Source organism: Meriones unguiculatus, chromosome 12, assembly GCF_030254825.1.
Source record: "Meriones unguiculatus strain TT.TT164.6M chromosome 12, Bangor_MerUng_6.1, whole genome shotgun sequence".
NCBI classification, from domain to species: Eukaryota; Metazoa; Chordata; class Mammalia; order Rodentia; family Muridae; genus Meriones; species Meriones unguiculatus.
The window spans coordinates 48858202-48881807 of record NC_083360.1 but is presented as its reverse complement, the minus strand read 5'-3'; the positions used below and the strand labels follow the sequence as shown (position 1 = coordinate 48881807).

Sequence of the window (23606 nt, the reverse complement as noted above, 5' to 3'; positions counted from 1 at the left end):
GTGTGAGTCCTCTTCACGCAGGCCGCCGCCGAGCAGCATCAGGGTCCACGAAGCTCTCAAACACAAAGCATCGCGCACGCGGGCCCCAGGGAGTCACCGCCAGCCCTCGGCGGGCGGAGGGGCGGGGCCGCGCCTTTCTGCGTCCCGGGAAGCGGGCCGGGACTCGGAGTTGGGGGGGACCGGGGTGGGGGTTGTTCGGCGACCCCGTAGCCCACTTCCGGCTCCTCGGGATGCGCATCCGGGTCGCGTTCCCGCCGCGGCGTCCGCCCCTCTGTTGGCTGCAGAGCGGGTCTGCGGCGGTCCCGGGCCGCGCCGCGGGGCGTCCGCAGCCTCTGGTGAGTCCCCGCCGCCGGCGGCGCGAGCGCGGCCACCCGGGTGCAGCGTCCGGGCCGCGGCTGCCCGCAGCGTTCCCCGGGCCGTTCCGGGGTCCAGGCCCGCGGCTGCCCGCAGCGTTCCCCGGGCCCTTCCGGGGGTCCAGGCCCGCGGCTGCCCGCAGCGTTCCCCGGGCCGTTCCGGGGGCCCTCGCCGCCGGGCTCTCCCCGCCGGCCTCGCCCCGTCTCACCGCAGCGCCCCAGCCCCGGCGCCGCCTCGTCGCCTCCTCCGCCTCGGGGGCCGAGGGGAGCGGGGGGGTGCAGCCCCGTCCCCAGCTCTCCTCGCCCGCGTCCCTCACCCCTTGCAGGGACTCGCGGATGACAGGAGTTGTTTGCTGGCCTTTCCGGAGCGAGACTAGGGCTTCTTCGAACCCGCGATCGGGGCGCGCTCCGCCTGGGGGCGCGAGGGGAGGCTGGGCCCGGCCCCCCGCCGGAAGACGACGAAGACGCCCCGGCTCCTCGCTTGCCGCGGTTTTTGGGGCGCTGAACGGCAGCGAGCAGGTGCCGGCTCGCCGTGGGGCCGGTGTGAGCTCGGTAATTGACAGGTCTCCAGTACGTCCCGTCCGTTTTGTGTCCTCTTGGCAGAATGGATGTGCCCAGCCGGGGCAAAAATTCGGCCGTTCTGTACTCCGCACGGATTGAAAGTTAGTGGACAGAGGGGAGGGCGTCGGGAGAGCAGCTCCAGGTTTATACTGTGCTGTTAGTTTTCTCCTGAAATTTGCCACCGTAACTCAAAGTAACTTTCCTTCCAAGCCAGATAAGAGTTGTGAGAGTATTCTTTTAACTTGTTTTTCCTTAGCGTTGTTAACATAGTTTAGAAACCATCATTTTCTCATTTTGACATTTAAGACACCTTACATTCTCTGGAGGTTTTAAATCATTCTATAATGTGAAAAGGGTCAGACCTAACAATGGTTAATGTCCCGTTTCTTAAATTTTGTGACCTAAGGTATACTAGAGGTTCAGGTTTGGATAATCACTCCCCCCCTTTAGTTTTTTTAGTGTTTGACTCATTTGCCTTTTCAGTCTAAAATTCAGTATTAGTAATTAAATACGAACAGAACAAATGCAACATTTATTATATTATATTATTGGCTTTTCCTTTTTTTTTTTTTTTTTTTGTTTTGTTTTGTTTTGTTTTGGTCTGGTCTCCCTTATACACACATATGAGAGTATAGCATTGTGTGGCATATTCCAAAATTGGGCTGCTCTCTTCTCCTATTTTTAGCAAGAACTTTGCAGGTTGTCCATGTTAGTCCTAGATGCCACAGGGAAAGACCCTTCTGGTGGGCTTTCAGGATTTAACTGGTGAGGCAAGCCCCTGTGAAAGTTTATCTGTCCTCCCCTGCACTGACACTGACTCCTCTCTTCAGCTTGATCTCCTCATTTCCCATCTTTGAAAATAACCCCAGTAACTGTAGCTGGCTTCAGTGGCTTCTTTACCTCTAGGTTTGAAGTAGTTGCTGCACAACTTTCAACTTTTTTGTTTCTGAACTTTATATTTCTTTCCTTCCCTCCATTACCTTCTTTCCTTCCTCTTTTTTTTTTTTTTTTTTTTTTTTTTTTGAGACAGGATTTCTCTGTGTAGCCTTGGCTGTCCTAGATCCACTTTGTTAACTTCAAATTCGCAGTGCTCTGCCTTCCTGAGTGCTGGGATTATATGTATGTGTCACTGCACCTGGCTCCCTCCTCTGTTTTTGTGGTATGTTTTGACCCCAGGCTGGCCTAGAACTTTTGGAATTTGCTATGTAGTTGAAAATGGCCTTGAACTCCTGATCCTCCTGTCTTCTAAACTTGGATTACAGGTCATTCCATCATGTTTGTTTCTTAAGCATATTTTCAGTCTAAACCTAGTGAAGTTTTTATAGTCTCTAGCCAAAGGGAATTTAAAGTTCAGATGTACTCCTCCATTGATAACCAGCTTTAAGAATTAACGATGATTTTTTTTTCCCAAGGTCTGCTTTTTTTCTTTTTAATGTGTATGTGTGCCTGGTGTCCTCAGAGGCCAGATTCCCTGGAACTGGAGTTACAGATGGCTGTGAGGTTCTATGTGGGTGCAGGGACTCAAGCCTGGTTCCTCTGGAAGAGCAGCCAGTGCCGTTAACCACTGAACCATCTCTCCAGCGCACCAAGATCAGTTTTTAGACTATTGAGCATGATATTGTCTTTGGTGGGCCACATTGATGGGTTTAGGTGATAGGAATGAAATTAGGATTAAAAGTATGGGTCATGCCAGTTGTGGTGGCACATGTCTTCAATGTCAGCACTTGGGAGGCAGAAGCAGGTAGATATCTGAGTTCCAGGCCAGCCAGACTTGCATAGATTGTGTCTCCAAAACAACATCTGTAACCTGGATTTGCCTTTAAAAAGGGACCAGAGAAACAAACAACTAGTGTGGAAGTAGAACTTAGATTTTTAAAGTGATACTATCCTGTTGTTGCAAAGAAGCCCCTAAATGAAATAATGAAATAATAATAATAATAATAATAATAATAATGCTGTCATTGGAGCAGAGCACCAACAGTCTCTCTAGGCACTGAAGAACCTGCCTTTCTTACTCAGCTGCTGTTTTGGTCACTGTTCAATTGCTGTGAGGAGGTCCCATGGCCAAGGCAACTTTGAAGAGGGGGAAAAAAAGCATTAAACTGGGGGCTTTTTTTTTTTTTTTTTTACATTTTTAGAGGGTTAACCCATGACTACCATGCAGGAAGCAGACGGGAGAGAACTTGCAAGAGCTGAGAAAGCCTGGTCCTTGCCTCTTGAAGCCTTAAGCCCACCCCCAATGACACACCTCCAACCAGGCTCTCCTCCAACAAGGCTATACCTACTCCAGCAAGACAGCATCTCCCACTCCTTCCAGACCAGTTTCATGAAGGGCCGAGCATTTAAACCTCTGAGCCTACAGGGTCCATTTTCATTCAGACTGCTACCTCTGCCAGCTCTCACATCATTAAAGACTGCTTTTAAAGCTCTGAAGAGAAATCGCGGTTGGTTTTCTGTAGCACTTTCTACTTTAGGAATTTTTTTGTTTTTTTCTTTTTTTGTTTTTGAGACAGGGTTTCTCTGTATAGCCCTGGCTGTCCTGCACTTGCCCTGTCGCCTTGGTCTTGAACTCACAGAGATCCGCCTGCCTCTGCCTCACCAAGCACTGGGATTAAAGGTGTGCGCTACCATCGCCTGGGCCTAGGACTTGTTTTAGTTTTTAATCTGAGAATTCAATTCAAGAAGCAATTCTGGGGGACGGAAAGATAGCTCAGTGGCTGTTCAGTTCCTGGCACCCACATGGCAGCTCACAACTGTCTGTAACTCCAGTTCCAAGGGATCTGACACCCTCACACAGACATACATGCAGGCAGGACATCAGTCTACACAAAATAAAAATAATTAAAAAATTAATATAAACCATTTCTGCAGCAAAACAACAACAACAAAACAGCATTTCTACGTGTTTTACACCTACCACATTTTCTGGTTTTGGCTTGATCATTTTTGTTTGTTATTTGTCAGCTTACTTGCTACTCTACTTTATCACAGTGTTTTAATTTTTCTCTTGAGTACTATGATATTGAAGAATGATGCAATTTTAAATATTTAAGAAGCAAATTATACCTTTAACATGTCCTCACCATTGTACCTTGGTTTTGTGATGTGCCTATGCAACTTTATGATCTCATCCTCTATTTTCACAAATAAAAGGCTCTCATAAAGCTTTTTAGTAGTTATTTGTCAAAAAGATTTGTGTTTATTGCATGTGAGTACATGTTATGTAGTTTATCATTTTAAGTGGAACAAGCCTAGTTCAAATAGAAATGTAGTGTTAGGTGGGATATTGTTTCATATATTCACCTAAGTGGTTTATATCAAAAGGCTGATTCTATTTTGTTTTGTGTTTTCTCTTTCTTTCTCTCTCTCTATCTGTCTCTATCTATCTCTGCCTGCCTACCTACCTAATTTTGGTTTTTCAAGACAGGACTTCCTTGTGTGGCCCTGGCTGTCCTGGAACTTGCTCTGTAGACCAGGCTGGCCTCAAACTCAGAGATCTGTCTGCCTCTGCTTCCTGAGTGCTGGGATTGAAGGCATGCACCTCCACACTCCCCTAAAGGTTGAATTCTATTTATAGTGAAATATAAAGAAAAACAACTGGACTTTATATTCTGATTAACCTAAAAATATAATTGCAAGCTATGGCACACACCTTTAATCTCAGCCCTCAGAAAGGCAGAGGCAAAGGGATGTCTGTAAGTTCGAGACCAGCCTGGTCTACAAAGTGAGTCTAGGACAGCCAAAGCTACACCTGTCTCAGAAAACAAACAAACAAACAAAAAAACCTCAAAACAACAAAAGACTAACTAAATACTAACTTCACTGGACTGATCTGTTAACTAACTTAAGCCACTATTCCGGTATATGTAGTGACATACACCTATTATCCCAGCACTTGGCAGGAGATCAAGAGGTCAAGCTCATCCTCATTTATATAGAAAGTTGAAAGCCAATCTGGGATATATGACCTTCATCTCAGAAAAAAGAAAAAGAAAAAAAAATCAGATTTAAACTATAGACATTTTGTGATTTGAAATTATTTTGCATGGTCAAAAGGGAAAACATTGTAGACAAATATGAAGCCCATGCTTTAATGTCTGATTTGTTTGTTTTTCAAGATAAGGTTTCTTTGTGTATCCCTCCCTGACTGTCCTGAACTCACATTGTAGACCAGGCTGGCCTCAAACTCATAGACATCTGCCTATCTCTGCCTCCCTGAGCTCTGGGATTACAGGCATGTAGGAGCTTAAAGAAGCTCCTACAGATTGTGGTTGGTGCTCTGTAGCTTACCAGTTAAGATTTGTACCAACTAGATTTTTTTTTTCTTTCAGTAAAGTAGTGAACAGTAATCTTTGTAGTGCAGTTCTTTAGTAAATATAATTCAGGTACCTACTTTGTTCATTATAATATTATATATTTAGGCTGCTTACATAAATTACATAATCTTATATAGGACCAGTAATTATATTAAATTCTGAATCTTGTTTATAAATTTCTGAGTTAAATGTAAGACTTAACAGAATTAGAAATAAGCTAATTTAGGAGGGATGTTGTGCACATTTGTAATCCTGCCACTTGAGAGGAACTAAACCCTCAGAAAATGAACAACCAATTTTTAGACCTAAGAATGTGTCACCAGTGAAAATGGAATATGGTTTTTTAAATGACTTATGATTTCATATTGCTTTGAAACCATTTTAGAGTTTAAGATTATTGTGCAAGTCTGTATCACAGCTTAATATAAAGATTACATTCTTTATAAGTACAATTAATTTTTATTTTGTGATTTCTTTTACAACCGAACCACAAAAATCTGTAATAAAAGTGAAAAGAAAAAAAGAAAGAAAAGTGAATTCAAGTGGGCATGGTTCCGTGTTCCTGTACTCCCAGGACTTAGGCCATTGCAGGGAGATGGTGATTTTGAGTTCCAGCTCAGCCTGGGCTACACAGCAAGACTTTGCCTCAGAGCAGAGGAACAAGCCAGCCAGCCCTGGCCTCAAAATAAGTAAGTAATATCGAACTCCATGGCAGTTATGTCAAGTATTACTCTTTTCTAAGTGGTTTATACAATGACTCCAATTCTGACAGCTTTATGAAGTATAATCTAATTTTCCATCTGAAGAAACAGAAGCATAGAAATATATAACCTAACCCAAGTAACAAAGCTAATTAAGCAGATTTGAATTTGGCCTTTGTGGCTTTAGCTTTCTAACCTTTTTTGTTGTTGTTCAGGAGACTACTGTTTTAACAGTGACAGACTGCAAGATTTTCTGTTTTATTGTATTTCACTTAGACTGCTGGTTGCTCATCAGTCACAAAGTTGCTGTGATGATTTAAAATGCAGTATACCTATATTTTGAAAAATTTTAGTTACTTTTTTTTACATTAGCTTTTGCAGGGATTGAATTTTTGGGTTTGTTGGGCTTGGGGGGGATTTATTTTTAATTATGTGAGTTGCATGTGTCTTCCTGTGGGTATGTGCATACTATTACAGGTTCCCTTGGAGGCCAGGGGCATCAGATTCCTGCTGGGGCTGGAGTTAGCAGCCGTTGTGAGCTGTTGGACATGGGTGCCGGAGACTGCACTTAGATCTTGTGTAAGGACAGTGTGCATTCTTAACTGTTAAGTCATCTCTCCAACCCCTGGGTTTACTAGGTTTTATCCTCTGAAAGTTACCTTGATTTTGTGAAGATTTTAGCCCAATAATTACATAAGACAATTGAGGAGACGCTACTGCTGCCAGATTTTAATTGCAGCAAACCAGCAGTTCATGCAAGCCCGTCTCTTGGGAGGTAGTGGCAGGAAATCAAGAGGTAAGGGTTTTTCTCAACTACAGACAGAGTTTAAGGCCAGTGTTGGCTACGTGACATCCTGTCTCAAAAAATAGAAACAATGAGAGGCGTGAACATGATCAAAATGATCTACATACATGTATAAAAGTGTCACAGTAAAACCCACCCTTTTGTGTAATTATATTTATTATTTATGTGTGGGTATATATATCTACATGAGTTTTTGTGTGCCACATATGTACAAGTGCTCTTGAAGGACAAAGGGTTTCAGACCCCCCTGGAACTGGAGTTAGAGGCAATTTTGAGCTGCTTGATAAGGGTGCTAGGAACAGAAGTGAATCCTATCCAAGAGCAACATGCAGTCTTAACTGCTAAGCATCTCTCTAGCCTGTGTGTATGAGTAATATATGATAATCAAACATTAAAAAATAAAAAATAACCCCCTCCCACTGCAGTTATCTTAAATCATGCGGTTGTGAAGGTGCTTGGTCTGCAGAGCATCACTAGAATTCTTAGTTTCCACATAACAAAGTTTAGGCCCATTCAGTACTTCTCACAGACTTTTTTGTTCCTGGTATTTAGCAGTAGGTAACAAAACTGCCTTATTCTTCCTTTCTTTTCTCCCCCTTCAGACTTTAAAACAAATGCATCATGCTTATTATGTGCAAGGTACTCTTTAAGTTTTACAGGTTTTTTTTTTTTGTAGATTTATTTATTTTATTATGTATACATTGTTCTGTGTGCACCAGAACTAATTATAGAAGGTTGTGAGCCACTATGTGGTTGCTGGGAATTGAACTCAGGACCTCTGGAAGAGCAGCCAGTGCTCTTAACCTCTGAGCCATATCTCCAGCCCCCAAGTTTTACAGTTATTAACACATTTACTTCTTATGAAAAAGGTGCTGTTACTCATGTTTTACATGTGAAATAACTGCAGTCCAGGAAGCCTTACCTGCAGTTTCACGCCCTCAATGGTACCAGAGCTGGTAAATTGGATTTCTATAGTCTGGTCCCAGAGTGCACATCCCCAATAGCTTCCTTGCCAGGCCTGCTTCTTACAGAGATTACTTGTTGAAAAGGTACAGTAAACTAAAACTCCTTTCATTGCTCCTCACTGTGTAGGCTGAAGTGACAGCACTGGGGTAAGAGTGATGGGGTTCCTTTAGAGGTCTTTGAAGTACAGCTTGGTGATGTGGCTGTCTAGCCAACTTGCTCTGGGGATCCCTGTCTACACCTTCCCAGCACTGAATTACAAGTGGCCACCACACTCACCCAGCATTTATGTGGATTCCAGGAATCAGAGCTCTAGTCTTCAGGCTTATGCAATAAGCGCTTTACTGAACCACATCCCCAGCTTCAGACTCATTTCACATAGCATTCAGATTAACCCATTTCTTAGTACTTTATACTGTGGCTTTGAAGTTTTTCTTGTGGAATGCATCTTATTTTATTGGACGCTAGTGAGGGGAAAATTTGTGTTAGTTTTCATTAGAGTTTTATAGACAACTTTTAAGGATATTTCCAAGAAGTAAAATTAGAAATTGTAAAGAACAATTTTTATTCTTAATATATTCCTGATACAATATTCTTGGCTGTTTTTGTTCATTTTTTTTTTTTTTTTTGGTTTTTTGTTTGTTTTGTTTTGGTTTTGGTTTTTTTGAGATGGGGTTTCTGTGTAGCTGGCTGTCCTGGAATTTGCTCTGTAAATCAGGTTGCCCTTGAACTCAGAGATCTGCCTGCTTCTGCCACTGCCTGGCTTTATAAATATTCTTACTTAAGGGTTGAGGTTAGAGCCACTGTATATTTCTGTCTCCTGTAGGGCTCTGTGTATAAAGGATTCTGAAAGGATAGTCTAGTATACATAATTTTTTTAAAGATAGAAACATTACATCCAGTTGTTGAGACGTTAATGGAGTAAGGTACCAGAGACTGGGTTGATTGAGTTGATGGAGAAAGTAGGTGAAGGAATTGAGACACTTGTAGAAGGTTCAGTGATGTACCGGATGCAGTTGAGCTAACAAGAAGGGATGGCACCGGGGCATTTCCCAGTTTCTTGGCCATCGCTCTCAGATTGGAGGAACTATTCCTTGGGAACATTCTTAAAACAATGAAGACTCTGCCCGTAGCAGCCAGGCATCTATTTCCCTGCAATTTATTCCCTATTCAGCCTGCAGTGAGTCAAGATGAAATCATGCCATTTTATTTCTTGACTCTGGTTGCTTTCCCGGGGTTCTTAACAATATTACCAGTCTTTTTACTATTTCTCAAAAGTGTTAAGACACTATTTTTGCTTTCTTTACTCTTGTTTACTAAATGTTCATTCATGGAACGCGCCCTTTGCCAACATACAGCTGTCCCTTTCATTACTTTAGATCTCTGCTGACCAGTTACAAACTTATCCCTCCACTCCAAGCATCTTTCTGTTGTCATTTTCTCTTTCTTTTTTTTTTCTTTTGAGACTTTGTCTCTTTCGTCCTCTTGAACTTCTGATCCTCCTGCCTCCACCTCTCAACACTGAGGTTACAGATACGAGCTACCACACGCAATTCATTCATTCTTCATTTTATGGATTTATTTTCTCTAGTAGTTAACAGCTTCAGGAAATTACATCACCTTATTTACTTTTCAAATCTCCCCATTAGAATAAAAGTTACTTTATTTTATACTTTATTCATCACTGACTTCCCAGTATCTAGGCTAGTGTCTGACATAGACATTAAATACTTTATGATGAATGGCTATATATGAGGCTGGAGAAAGAAGCAAGTAGAGCCTTAAAGGAACCTCGGATCTCTACAACAAAAGCAGAAGCAGCAGAAAGAAAACGAGTAAGAGCTGTATTACCCCCCTCACCAGATCAAAGCTGTAAGTTAAATTAGTGAAAGGCCTGGTATGGGAGACCAGCTAAGGCCCACGTAATTTTTGTGATGATTGGAACCTATAAATCCACACCCAGAAAGCAAACTTGACCCTGCCTAACTGAGCTCCCTCACTCCCAGCTCCTTCCTAATTTGCTTTCCTTCTTTCCTTGATTTTGGGTCTTCCTATGTAGTCCAAATCTGACTTGAATTTCAGTCCTCCTGTCTGTGCTTCCTCGGTGCTGAGATTAGGGTCATGCGTCTTCACATCGGCTGTGTAGTTTACCTTTCTTGTAGTCAGTAGAGGTGGATGTATAACTGGAACCTACATACAAAAACGGACTAACAGACTCTCATCTACCTCCTCTACACTGAGGAAAAGTGTGTGGTTATACTCACAGCTCAGATTTCTCAGTCATCTGTGGGAAATTAATATTGTGAGAGGTAGCCATGACTTGTTCTCCAGCTGGTGGCACTGTTTTGGGAGACTGGAGAACTTTAGAAGTGGCCTTTGAGGTCATAGCCGGTAGTTCCAGTGTTACAAAATTAACAGTTAAGCCAGGTTTGATGGCTTATACTTGTAATCCGTTTACTTGGGAGGCTGAGGTAGGAGGATTAGGAGTTCAAGGGTACCCTTGGCTACTTGAAATCCTGGCTTAAAATTTTTTTAAACAACTGAATGTTTAGTAAATGCTTTTATGGAGAAGCATACTATTTTGTAGCTGCCATAAAATGGCTGCCTAAGTCTCTCAAAACTCAAAAAGATAAACATGAACTTCATTAAGATAGAAAAATATGCTTCAGTCTTTATAGTTTGCCTCTAATTGGTAAATGGTAAAGATCAACCAGAGAAGGGAACTTTCACATCGGTAAAAGTAAATTGCAGTAAATACAGTAACTTTTTTTTTCTCAAGCCAAGTATGTCTTGCAGGTGGGTAGTCTTTTGCTTGATTGGTTATTTTTGAGCCAGGGTTTAGCTGTGTAGCTTTGGCTGGTCTGGAACTATGTCTTCCTAGTGCTGGGATTAAAGGTGTGCACCACTATACTTGGTCGGTTTGAATGGGTGTTTTACAAATACTGGTATTTGAGTTCATTCTTTTCTTGTTTTGTTTTGTTTTTTGAGACAGGTTTTCTCTGTGTAGCCTTGGTTTTTCTGGACTCAATTTATAGACCAGGTTGGCCTCGAACTCACGAGATCACCTGCCTCTGCCTCCCTGAGAGCTGGGATCACAGGTGCTACATCGCCAGGCTTTGAGTTCATTCTTAAAGCATTGGAAAGATCTGTAAGACTTATCGAGACAATAGAGTACCTGAAACTATCGGTGTTACAGTAAAAAGCAGGGTACCAACTTTGGAGTTATATGCCAGATCTGGTAGACAAGTTTTCTAGTTATTTGGAATGGTTTGAAGTGTTTTATGTTCCTCTTCTCTCTCTCTCTCTCTCTCTTTTTCTTTCTCGCTCTTTCTCCTTCCCTTCCTTCCTTCCTTCCATCCATCCATCCATCCATCTATCGCCCAGATTGCTGTTTCTGTATGTCCAGAGAATGATCGTTTAATGGTCGTGTTCCAGTTTCAAATGAGTGAGTTTATTTACATACCTAGCAAGCTGGGCTGGAGAGATGGCTCAGAGGTTAAGAGCACTGGCTGTTCTTCCAAAGATTCTGAGTTCAATTCCCAGCAACCACATGGTGGCTCACAACCATCTATAGTAAGATCTGATGCTCTCTGCTGTCCTGAGGCACACATGCAGGCAGAACACTGTATAAATAATAAGCAAATCTTAAAAAAAAAAAAAAACAAAAAAAACATACCTAGCAAGCAAAAGTAAAAGAAGAAACAGCGAGGAGCAGAGATCGAAACATCTTCAGATTGCTCTAGGGATACCAGACAAAGAGAAACGAGGGCTTTACAGCACTCAGCAGAAATCATCTGGGGAAGATGAGGCAGTCAACTAGAGTCGCTACTGAGGGCCTTTTCTCCATAGGTGAGCTTCCTGTGGCTGAGCTGCTGGCTTCTTGTTCCCGTTTAGTCCAGGGCCAAACAATAGTAGTGTCTGTTTGCGACCTCCAGCTGTCATCAAGGACACAGTGGTTTTTTAACACTTTTAGCTGCTGGCTGTTTTCCTTCTCAATAGTACCCAGTTAACGGGCCAGTCTCCCTAGGAAAATGTGTTTTGAAGAACATTTGTAACATGTAGCGCAGGGTGACCCTGAACTCCCAACTCTTCTGCCTACCAGGTCCTGGGGTTGCAGACATGTGCCACCACACCCAGCTTCCTGCTTTGTTTAGAAGTATTTGGTCAGTTGGATATACAGCCACTTTCTGTTATTTCCACATCTTTTTTCATTTTCCATTTTTTCCCCCAGCTTGTGTATTTCACTCAATAGGATATAGCCAGCAAGCCCAGAGAGAAATAAGAAAACAAGCAAAACCCAAAATTCTTTTCTATTTGTTCTCTGTGTCTTCTGTGACAAATAGCCCCCTCCCCCCACCCAGTTTCTCTGTAGCCCTGTCTGTCCTGGAACTCTTTGTCGACTGGCCTCCCTAGTTCCGGGATCAAAGGTATGTGCTACCAATGCCTTGAAGTTGTTTGGTTTTTTTTTTTTTTTTTTTCTCAAGACAGGGTTTCTCTGTAGCCTTGGAGCCTTGGCTGTTCTGGACAGGATTTGTGGCCTTGAACTCACAGAGATCTGTCTGTCTGCCTCTGCCTCCCAGGTGCTGGGATTACAGGCATCCACCACTGCGTCTGGCCCTGCTTTTGGAGTCTTAAAATAGTAGAAATAGTTTGCTCACAGTTTTGGGGGCCAGTAAGGAACCAAGGTGTTAGCAGCTTCCTGTAGGAGCTCTGGGAGAAAGTCCTCACCTTTGCAGGCTTCTTGTGGGAACTGCTTGTTTTGTTTTGGCCTTTATCACACCAGTCTGTTCTTCCTCTTCATGTACCTCTTCTTTTGTGTATTGATTATTGATAACTTGCTGTGTGCTACCCAGTGCTAAGAATAATAAAACAGTGTTGGTCACAGGCCTCAAAGGAACCAGAAAAATGAATGATTTAAACAGATTTTTTTGTTGTTGTTATTGTTTTTTCGTTTTTTGAGGCAGAGACTCTCTTAGTCCAGACTGCTCTTAAACTGTATAACTGAGATGATCTTGAGTTCTGGTCCTCCTGTCTCCACTCAAGTGCTAAGTTTACAAGTCTGTGCCCTTGCCCATCCAGAATTGTTAACTTGTCAGATTTACAACACAAGCAGAGGGCAGCGGGATGATTTTTTTTTAACATTTTATTTTTTTTAAAGATTTATTTATTATTTATTCAGTGTTCTGCCTGCATGTGTGCCTCAAGACAGTAGAGGGCATCAGATTTTACTGCAGATGGTTGTGAGCCACCATGTGGTTGCTGGGAATTGAATTCAGGACCTTTAGAAGAGCAGACAGTGCTCTTAACCACTGAGCCATCTCTCCAGGCCAGCGGGATGGTTTTGAAGAGCTTTTAATTACTAATCATTAATGAAGCAGATAATTCTTTGACTGAGGTTTTTCAAAGATTGGGACATATTTCTGGTTTTTAGTTTTATTTCATAAATGTAGTTAGCTTTCCTCCCTGCTGTGACATTGAAGGGCTCTAGCAGACAGGCATGGCACTGACAGGTTTTGCCTTTCTCTCTCCTCCTTGCTAAGAACTGTTAGATTATATAAAGCTAGCCACCAAGGTCTAGTCCCTTATTTGGTCACTTCCTCCTGAGGCTGACCACCAAGGTCCAGCTATCAAAGTACTGAAGTCCAGTAATTAAAAGCCCACCTTGGCTCACCTAATTAACACGTCCAATCAAACAAACTACTCACCCTAACATGGGGGCTTCCACTTTTCCCTTTATAAAGTTCTATTTGCCTCTGGGCCAGACAGAGGCAGTGCGGTCCTTTGTCCTTCTGAGGCAAATAGCCCTTTCCTCCTCCTTGTTCTTTTCTCTTGTCCTCTGTCTCCTGTCTTTATCCCGTATCTCCTGCCCTTTGTCCTTCTAGGGCAAATGAATCTTCCTTGTGCTGAGAACTTGGTCTTGGTGTGTCCACTTTCTAGCTGGACCTGAATGTGATTTATCTTCCTTTTTTGTTTCTTTTGTTATGTCTTTTGAGACAGTGTTTCTCTGTGTAGTCCTGGCTACCCTAAATCTCTGTAGACCAGGCTGGCCTTGAACTCAGAGATCCACCTGCCTCTATCTCCTCAGTGCTGGGGCTAAGGATGTGTGCCACCATGCCCTTATCTTTGTTTGTGGCTTATCTTCTTAACTCACATAACTTTTTTGGGTTTATTTAAACTTATTTTTGGTACTTAAGTGTATGTGAAGTAGAACCTAATTTGTATTTTATCAATTAGTGGATGTGATCTTTGCAGTTAAACTGCCTTGTTTGTAGTCTTTGATGGGCTTACATGCCCAGTCTTGATTTGCCCCATAATCGTCAGTGACCAGTAGATATAGATAGGGTTTAGTTTGTATTAGAAGTTAAACTTTATCTATCCAAACTATGCAGATGGTGCCTTTGTTTTACCCTCTGAATCTTACGTTGTTTTAGTGCACTACAGCTTATTTCACATAGATCTGCTAATCTGTTGCTTCTGTTTACCTTTTTAAAAATTTATTTATTTATGCATATGTCTTAACCACTGAGCCATCTCTCTGGCCCCTGCCTCTGTTTAATTCTGTTGCCCATAAGTTTGTCTCATTTCTGTTAGAGGGCAGTGTGGTTGGTATTCTTCATTTTCCTCTCAGTGTTTTGAAAGCCTAGTTCTTCATGTATTTGTAATTAATGATAGTATCGGATATGAATGTTCTCTATACATTGATAATCAACTTTTACAACAGTTTCACGTACAGTTGTGTGTCTGTAGTCTGGCTGGCCTGGAACTTGCAGTGTATACCAGGCCAGCCTCATAGAGCTCCTCCTGCCGCCTCCACTACTGCAGCTCAGATTTTAAATACTTTTTAGGTTTGATCACAAATGTGTTTTTCTAATCTGCTGTGTGTGAGAGAGAAAAAGAGAGAAGGGGGGGAATTGACACACCAAGTATTTTAACCCTTTTAAAGTAACATTTGGTGATGTTAGTCATCACTATCCTCTAGTCTCTTTATACTGGATTTCCACTTTAATCTACAGTAACATTATTTCTGTTGATCTTTGACAGATTGTTTAAATCTAATCACAGGATGCTGCCTGTGTCTTTGGGATAGTTGGGAGATAAAGATGAGTGGGGCAGTGAAAGGAAAAGCACAATGCTCTGGAGTCCTGCTTGCTGCTCTGTCCTCTTTGTAGTTGGTGCTAAGACATTCAGTTTGTATTGCCTCTATTCTTATTTTCCCCACAAATATTTATTATTGCCATAATTTTCTGTAAATATATAAGTATTGGAACAAGCCTTGATTTACTTATTTGAAAGCAAATGTATCAAACTCAGGCAGGGGGCTGGAGAGATGGCTCAGAGGTTAAGAGCACTGGCTGCTCTTCCAGAGGATCTGAGTTCAATTCCCAGCAACCACATGGTGGCTCACAACCATCTATAGTGAGATCTGGTGCCCTCTTCTGGCGTGCAGGTGTACATGCAGGAAGAATACTGTACACATAGTAAATAAATAAATCTAAAAAACAAACAAACAAAAAACAAACCTCAGGCAGGCTCCCACTTGGCATCACCCACTGCCCAGTGTATAGCACAAGTTAGCCAGGGGTGCATAGAGAAATCACGTCTTGGGAAAAAAAGAAAAAAGGAAAAGAAAAGGAACTATGTTAATCTTTGAACATCTCTGTGTGTATCTAACTGCCTATAAGTTCCTTTTTTGGAGCTATATAGATATTTGAAAAGAACTATGTTAATCTTTAAACATTTTTGTGCATACCTAACTGCCTGTAAGTTCCTTTGTTGTAGCAATATTCAGATATTTTGCATTATTGTAATTAAGAGTGATATATGGTTTTACATAGGCACAGTATATATAAATATATACTTATTTCCTTTCTTCTTAAGAGTCTCAATAGGACATTGAAATAGACCAAGTTCTGATTATGGCAATTATGATCATAAGATAAATGTGTTGATCCAGCTATAAAAGAAAGATTATGAAGTAGGAATCTAGAATTTTTAAATATTCATTACTAATTATTTACTTTCTAACTTCTTAGCTTTGCAAATAAGTTGTTGTGATATTATAAAAAGATTTGGCTTTGTTTATGAACATGAAAAACTGCAATAGTGTTTTTAAAATTGGCTGTTTCAGGGCCAGTGAGACAGCTCAGCTGGTAACAGCGCTCATTGCCAAGCCTGGTAATCTGATGTTGAATCCCCAGAACCCACATGGTGGAAGGAGAGCTCCACATTTGCCACGCACATGCCCCTTATCACCCGCAAAATAAACAGATGAAGAAAAATGATGTTGGCGTGGGAGTGGTGACTCAGAGCAGAGGCATAGCTACCACTGGCAGGGGTGTCGCTTGAGTGCAGGGTTTCTAGGCCAGCCTGGGCAACATTGTGCGACCCTTACAACCACCCCCCGCCCAAAAAAAAAAATCTCACTAAAGGACAGAATCAAACCAGTTCTTAACTTTTTCATTGACACTGTAGAGAAATGTGAAATCCTAGGGAATCTTTTTCTTCTCAATGTTGTATTTTTCTTCTTTTTTATTTTTGAGATTGTAATTTAATTGCAACATTTCTCCCTTTTATTTTTTCTCTCCAAACCTTCCTGTACACCCTCTCTGCTCTCCTTCAGATTCATAGCCTCTTTTTCATTAATTACCATGACCTGCATATATATATTTGTATGTACATATGTGTCCTAAATATAACTCACTGAACCCATGTTACTTGGATGTATGTTTCCATGAAGGCCTATGGCTACTAACGAATTCTCATCTTCAGAGAAGGTGATAAAGCAAGTATTTAGAAACCAGTAGTAAGAACTGAAACTTGAAAGTTGTAGTGAGACTTTACCCACATGTTTTTAACCTGAAAGATTAACTCGGTGTCTTTGTAACCTCCTCAGCTGTTGACTGAATTCTACGTTCATTTTTACAGCATTGAAATCTGCATTTCACTTCTGTGTCATAGCTATTATTATTTGGTGTTTTTCAGTCTTTGTCTTACCACAGAAAAATGTCAAGTTTCATTAATGATAAAAATATATGCAAACTAGAGCCAGTCCATGGGTATGGGAATTCTAAGGTTTTTTTGCAGCAGCTCTGTACTGCTTTTATTACTCAAACTGGGAACAAAAATTGTGTTTGTTTTAGATTGCTTGTGAGTGTGACTTTCTGTTATGTAGCCTGTGTCAATTAAAAAAGAAAGTTGTGACATAATATTAAAAGCTTTATGGCTGAGCTATAATGTGCTCAGTGGTAGACTATAGTACAGTTAGAAGATGTGAGGCCCCAGGTTTGCTCTCTAGAATCACAAAAAAATAAATGAAAATAAAATAATACAATTTTAGCACATTGATAAAATACTGAAAATGTGAACAATATTTGTATCCTTTTATTTAACAGATTCTTATATTTCAACTTAAAAATTATTGGAAGGATGAATACTGTATTGATAGCAATAGTATTCAGCTGCATATTTTATTAGAATTATGTAATTGGTTGTTACTAATACATTTTATTCACAGATCTGCTAAAATACATATTTGCCTTAACCATATGCATGTTGTTAGGCCCAAGGGCCTCTTCCATCCTTGTTAAGGGGAGTGCTAACCTTCTCTCCTTTCATACAACACTACATATTTGAAAGTGTAAGTGTTCCAGATATCATAATTGCCAGAACCTGAGGAGATACTGTAATAAATTGTATTATTCCTTTGTATGGTACTTTGATTTGATTTGGTTTTGGTGGTATGGTTGTTTCCGTTGGCTGTGTCCGAGACTGTTTCCCTGTGGGGCCTAGGCTGGCCTCAGAGTTGCAATAATCCCCCTACCCAGGCCTCGTAAGTGCTGGAATTGCAGGTGTGTGCCACCACAGCCAGCTTTTGTTTTAAAATGATGGAAATGACCGGTGATAATTTTAACCAGTTACTTAAAAATATCAAGCCTTAGTTTTCAAAGTTTTTTTTTTTTTCTCTGAATTATGGAAACTGTCCTTTTATTCCCTTCAGTTGAAAGGCTAAGAGGAAGGATATTGGTAGTTTTGAAGATGTTAACAAGAGTGTTTATTTTCTTCTTTTATTAAGAAGAAATACAAGTAGAGAGAATTATTTATTATTTTTTTCATAAAAAAAGTTACCTTATAACTTACTACAAAATCCATCTCAACTAGCTTAGGAGTTTAATGTTTTTTTTATAGTTTGAATATTTGATTATGCATATTTAGGTAATATTTCTTACTTTTAAGAGGTATTACCCTTTTTATATATTCTCTTTTAATGTTCAAATTTTTAAAATAAGCTTTGTGTTTAAAAACAAGTTAAAAAACATTATTGACTATCAATTTTAAGAATTACTCTTACCTTCCTCAATCCCAATATGGATTTTAACCCTGTCACAGGGAAGAGATTCTCTCCCTCTTTGCTAAGAGCAAATTCTTGAAAAAACTTCAGATTGCAGTTTTTACATTTCTATCCTTTGATTGGAAAAACAGAGTTAGCACATTTCAACAAATGAAGAATGAAGACATTCTGCTTTGCAACTTTATCCTATTTTTTTGGCTCTTATTGGGTTGAAATCACATATTTACTAATGTACATTTGCATAGTACAAGAATCCATAAAGAGATTTTAATTTAAGGCAATCATAAACTAGTAAGATAAAAAGTTTCTTTTTTACAGTTACAAAAGTCAGTTTCATGGTCACATGGATGATGCTTCTCTGTATTGAGCAAAACAAGTCCAGGGAAGGTTGTAGCTGCGAGCTTTCATTTTGCATTTTGTGATTCTTCAGTGTAGGTTGTCTGCGTCATAGTTGCAGCCCAGCTTCTGAGGCTTTGTATGAGCCACATGTGAGCGCGCTGAGCATCAAGTACTTCTGACCTTTAAACTCTGTTTTTCTTTTGACATTTAAGAGCAGAGGAGGGAGTCGAGCTCTATTATCTAATTGTTAAAGTTTTCATCTGCTTGTATTTTTTTAAACTTGTTTTCTGTCCTTTTCTTGCTCTTACATGTGGCTCTGAAAAGTATATTATATTGTACAAAAGAACCGCATGGGTTGAGTAGGTACCAGCAGAGAGGAAGGCTTTGGTTTGCCCTGCTGTTGTTTCGCTGTCGCAGCGGCAGGGCTGTGAACTCACTCTGTCTGTGTGTCAAGTTGGGTTGTGGTAGAAGTCACACAGGTGAGATGCGGGACTGTCCGGGAAGGAGCCAGCCTCAGCTGAGTAGGAATGGAGTATTTTGATTTTATAATGTATCTCCTCTTAGCAGGTCAAAGAATGTGGTGTTTTGTTTTGTTTTGTTTTTTGATTAAAATTTAGGACCAGAGGAACAGGCTTTGAAAAGTAAAGGTTTATTTCAATAATTACCTAGTATATTTAGTGGAGGTTCATTATTTCAGATTAAATTGGATCCTAGCTTTACATAATTATTTTTCCTTAATTCTCATATTTAAGGTTTCACTTTACCTGCCTTATCAAAATCCAAAAGAATTACATTTTCATTTAAATTGATTACATATAGACAGATAGTTGATTGTGATGTATTTAATTGATTTTCCAGTTTGTCCTATTTAAAGCGATTCCGTGTGTCTGTGTTAACAGTTATGTAAATGTTCCACATTAAAACAGGTTAGATGTTATCATAACTTACTGACCTGCTAGGCCAGTCTCTATCATTTTAAATGTAACCCTAATCCTTAAATAAATTGTTTTATTATCTGCACATGGCTGTCATTGTAAAGTGTCTAATGCATTAGGCACTATACTAACCAGCAGAAGTGGCTCCACGTGCTGGCTTTTGCAGAGTTTACAGAAGTCTTTGTGTACAGCTCTTGTGACTTGAAACAGTGTGTCAGTATCGAAAAGCCACGTGCAAGTTTGAGATTTTGAGATCGGAACTAACGTAGAAAGCTTGTGTAGCAAAATATTAAAAAGTTCTTCTCTGATGGCCTCGATGATAATGCTTTATGAGTCTATAAAGCTTTGCATTCCTCTCTTTGTACAAACAGTTTATGAAGACTGCAGAGACCTGCAATCCAGTCACTTAAGTGTGTAAAGAGATTGTGGTCCTCATGGAAGAAGAGCAAGACCTACCAGAGCAACCGGTGAGTGTTTCCAAGTTCAAGTTGATACAAGTTGATGGTAGAAAAGCTAATTTGAAGAGATTTGAATATTACTCAATTATATTTACAGAATCCAAATTAGAAATGGGAATAAAGAACAGACCCCTTACCAGTTTCCCTCTGAGAAGGCAATGTTGTATGTTCTTTTGTTTTGTTCTTGAGATGGAGTCTTGCTATATGCAGCCTCCAGTAGTCTCAAATGTGTGATGCTCTTACCTTGGCTTCCCAGGTTAGGATCACAGATGTGCACTGCCTTACCTGGCATGTTGCATGTTTTAAACTAAAATTTGCCTAACCTCATGCTAGGGAATCTGTTTAGTGCACTCAGCATTACCAAGTGAATATTGCCTTTTTCTTTATGTGTTGAGAGTTGCATACTCGTGATTACTTTGCCTTTCTGTTAGCCCTCTCAGCTAAGGTAACTGTTAAAGTTAGGAAGACACAGCAACTCATACAAATACCTTTTGAGACTTTTCAATGTGTTCTTTGTCCTTGGTGAGTTGTTAATAATCGGGGAGAAATAGGGTTGCAATCATCTTGAACAGTATATAGGATGTGCACTGTTGAAACAAACAGCTGAACTATAGACGGGACAATATATAATATAATATAATATAATATAATATAATATAATATAATATAATATAATATAATATAATATCACTGAGTGTTAAATGTAGTAGGACACAAGTCTACTCATAAATTCAGAAAGACTTACGTAAATGTTGACATACTATCGAAGTAGAAATTGTTAGTTTACTCCCTATCTGGTTAAAGTAACAACGGTGAGACTAACCTGATAATGGCTCACCTCTTCTGCTCTGCTTCCCTCCCTTCTCATTCTGCTCGTTTCTATAACTTTATATGCAAAGCCTAAATGTTAGAGGAAGGTAAGAAACTGAAGCACTTTAATGCCAGTATGTCTGTTGTGTGATGATCATTACAGAAAGTCACTTTCTTATTTGCTTGTGCTCCTGGTATCTGTGTGTGTGAACACAGAGACATGTCAGTGCCATGACAGCATTCCTGTCAGATAACAGGATGAAATAGCAGTGTCAGTGTGGAGGCAGAAAGCATCTAAGGGAAGACATGAGCACCAGCTTCATTAAGATTTTCTACGTAAAGATGAGGCAGACAGAATGGTATGACTCATTAACATGATTCCAGCAGGCTGTTTTGTGATTTAGGATGGGAAACAACCAGCCACGCCCGTGCAGACTAGGAATCCCAGCACCTGGTGTACTGGTTAGTTTTTTTGTTAACTTTGCAGAAGCTAGGATCATCTGAGAGGAGGAACCCCGGTTGAGAAAATGGCCCCCATCTCTATTTGCCTGTAGCAGCACTCCGCAAATAGTAAAGGACTATTACCTGGAAGTGTAAGATGAAATAAATCCTTTGCTCCCAAGTTGCTTTGGTCGTGGTGTTTATCACATTGATGGAAACCCTAATGGAGACATTTGGAGAGTGGAGACAGGAGAATCAGGAGTTCAAGCTCATCCTCTGCTGCCTAACATGTTCTTAAGTCAGCATGTTCTAAGGGCTACAGGAGACCCTGTCTCAAAAACAGCATCTGAAAAAGGAGTATTTGAATTAGATAGAGGAAGCTAGGTTCTGGGGAGTTACAGCTTTGTCCTCTAGTAGAAGCCAAGTAGACAGGTACAGACTCTAAGAAAGCATGAGTTCACAGCTTGTGGTTAGAGATCCTTAACATGATAGAACAAGCGCCTCTGCCCCAGACCGCCGAGACTGAACGACTGACTGAACTGAATGCCACTCTCTCTCTGTTCCAGGAAGGGGAGTCTCTGTAGGCTGTAAAGAGAGCCTCCCTGAACCGCCCTTCTTTCTGTTTTGGAGGCAGTGTCTCACTCAGAAGCCCTCAAGCTGGCTTGACCCTCATGAGCCAGCTCCCTGCCTCAAGCCTCCTAAGTGCCAAGATGACCGGAGTGTGCCACCATATCCAGCTTATAGGATTTTAAATACGTTCTGACCTTCTAGACTCAGAAGTTTTACCTCACGAACCCACTTTGTTTCTTTGAGACAAAATCCCAGTTTGTATCTAGGCTGTCTGTAAACTACTGGCAGTCCTCCTGCTTTTGCCTCTGAGTGCTCGGAGTACAGTCGTGTGCTCCCATAATCAGCTGTCTGGGTGACCTGAGACGTAGAAACACAATTACCAGGCCAGTGTCGATCATCTCTGAAAAAGTCCCAGTGAATGAGAGAGACGTTTGAATCAGCTGCAAAGAAGTGCACTGCTTACTGGTTGTTGCTGTTTCATTCGACAGCGAGGCAGGGAGGAATGGAAGAGGAGGTGCTGCTTTATTGTCGCCTCATTGACAGCATCCTAAAACTGAGGACTTTAGAGAAGAGTATGACATTCTGCAGTAATGTTGACAGTTTAAACTTTTAGAATATGAATGGCTCAACTGACTATTTGAGACAAATTCTTCAGAGCACCAGAGAATAATAACTATTTCTTTATGGATGCTCACTCTATAAATTGCAGTGAACCCTCACGTCTCTCTTTCTTTTTCTTCCTTTTTTGTAGGTATGGTAGGTGTTGTTGTCTTGTTTTGTTTTGTTTTCTTGTATCTGGTACTAAAGTTTGAATGCAGGACCCCGCTCACGCTAAGTGGGTGTTTTATCTCTGAGCTAGTCTTTGGGTATTTCCTATGTTTAGTTACTCTGTTTTCTCCTCTTCAAGTAGAGGCTTACACAGTCAGAGAGAATGGGGCCTCCATCTGTAGATAGGGTTGCTGTGTTTTGTAAGGTTGTTCCTGATAACATTGATGGTTTGGCCCCTCACTGTTAGCCAATTGTGGCCTGCTAGAAGTATTTGCTCTATGCTGTTTTTCAAAAAAAATAAGAGAGTCTGCCGTTTTATTTCCTGTTTTGCCATGTTACACTATGACTGAAGAATGCTGGCTTTATGCTCCCATGTATTTAAGGAACAAAAAAATGTTTTAAGTAGATGGGATCATTCCCCTTCGTTTGTTACCAGATTTCTGGTGAGTAGAAAACATAGGAATAAGTGTATGTTGTGTGTATTTAATGTACATGATTTTGTGTCTGAGGCAGTTGGGTTTAGCAGCTCATCCCCATCAAATTCCTGAAGTTAGCACACAGTTTTAAAATTTTCATAATGAAGTGGACAGTATAGGGGAGTATGTCCTACACCAGCACATTCTAGCTGTGGCCTTTGCCTTAATGTATAGTCAGCCTTTTCTACCAGGTGTCAATATGTAAATTCAACCAACTGAAGGTAAATAAAATGAGCAAAAACAATTTTTTAGTACACATGTTATATAGACATTCTTATTTCCTAAATAATGCAGTATAACAACTATTCACACACGGTTATATATTCTATATTGTCAGTCATTTAGAGATGGCTTAAGTACATGAGAACTGTGCATGCTAATATAAAGGACTTGACTGTACAGATTTTGCTATCAGTGAAGGTTTCTGGAACCTGCCCCTGAGATACTGAGAGCCAACTGTGTTTGAACAACTAGGGTTTCAGAATCAGATCACTGCACTGATTTCTGTGTGTGCTGATCTTTGCAGGTGAAAAAACCCAAGATGCAGGAACCAGGAGAACAAACTTTAAGGTATTCTAGACTTGGGCTTCTTTTTAATGATCTGCTTGAACTAACTCTACCATATGTTGACTAGTACAGGGCTTGCTTTCTGTTGACAACTGCCTTTTTGGTCCTCATTGTCACCTTTACATTTTGAAATTACTTGGTTTCAGATTAAAAATTCTCTTTAAAATAGGACTGTGTAAACCCCAAACCAGAGAC

General features: G+C 40.7%; 1 non-coding gene and 1 pseudogene across 1 annotated transcript; one reads left to right on the top strand and one right to left on the bottom strand.

Moving 5' to 3' along the window:
- Positions 1-242: 242 nt before the first annotated feature.
- Positions 243-23606, top strand: part of LOC110542639 (eyes absent homolog 3-like) — an 84974-nt pseudogene continuing 61610 nt past the window's right edge.
- Positions 17195-17321, bottom strand: LOC132646925 (U6atac minor spliceosomal RNA). Its single transcript, XR_009585252.1, has one exon. It is a non-coding gene; the product is annotated as a U6atac minor spliceosomal RNA (small nuclear RNA).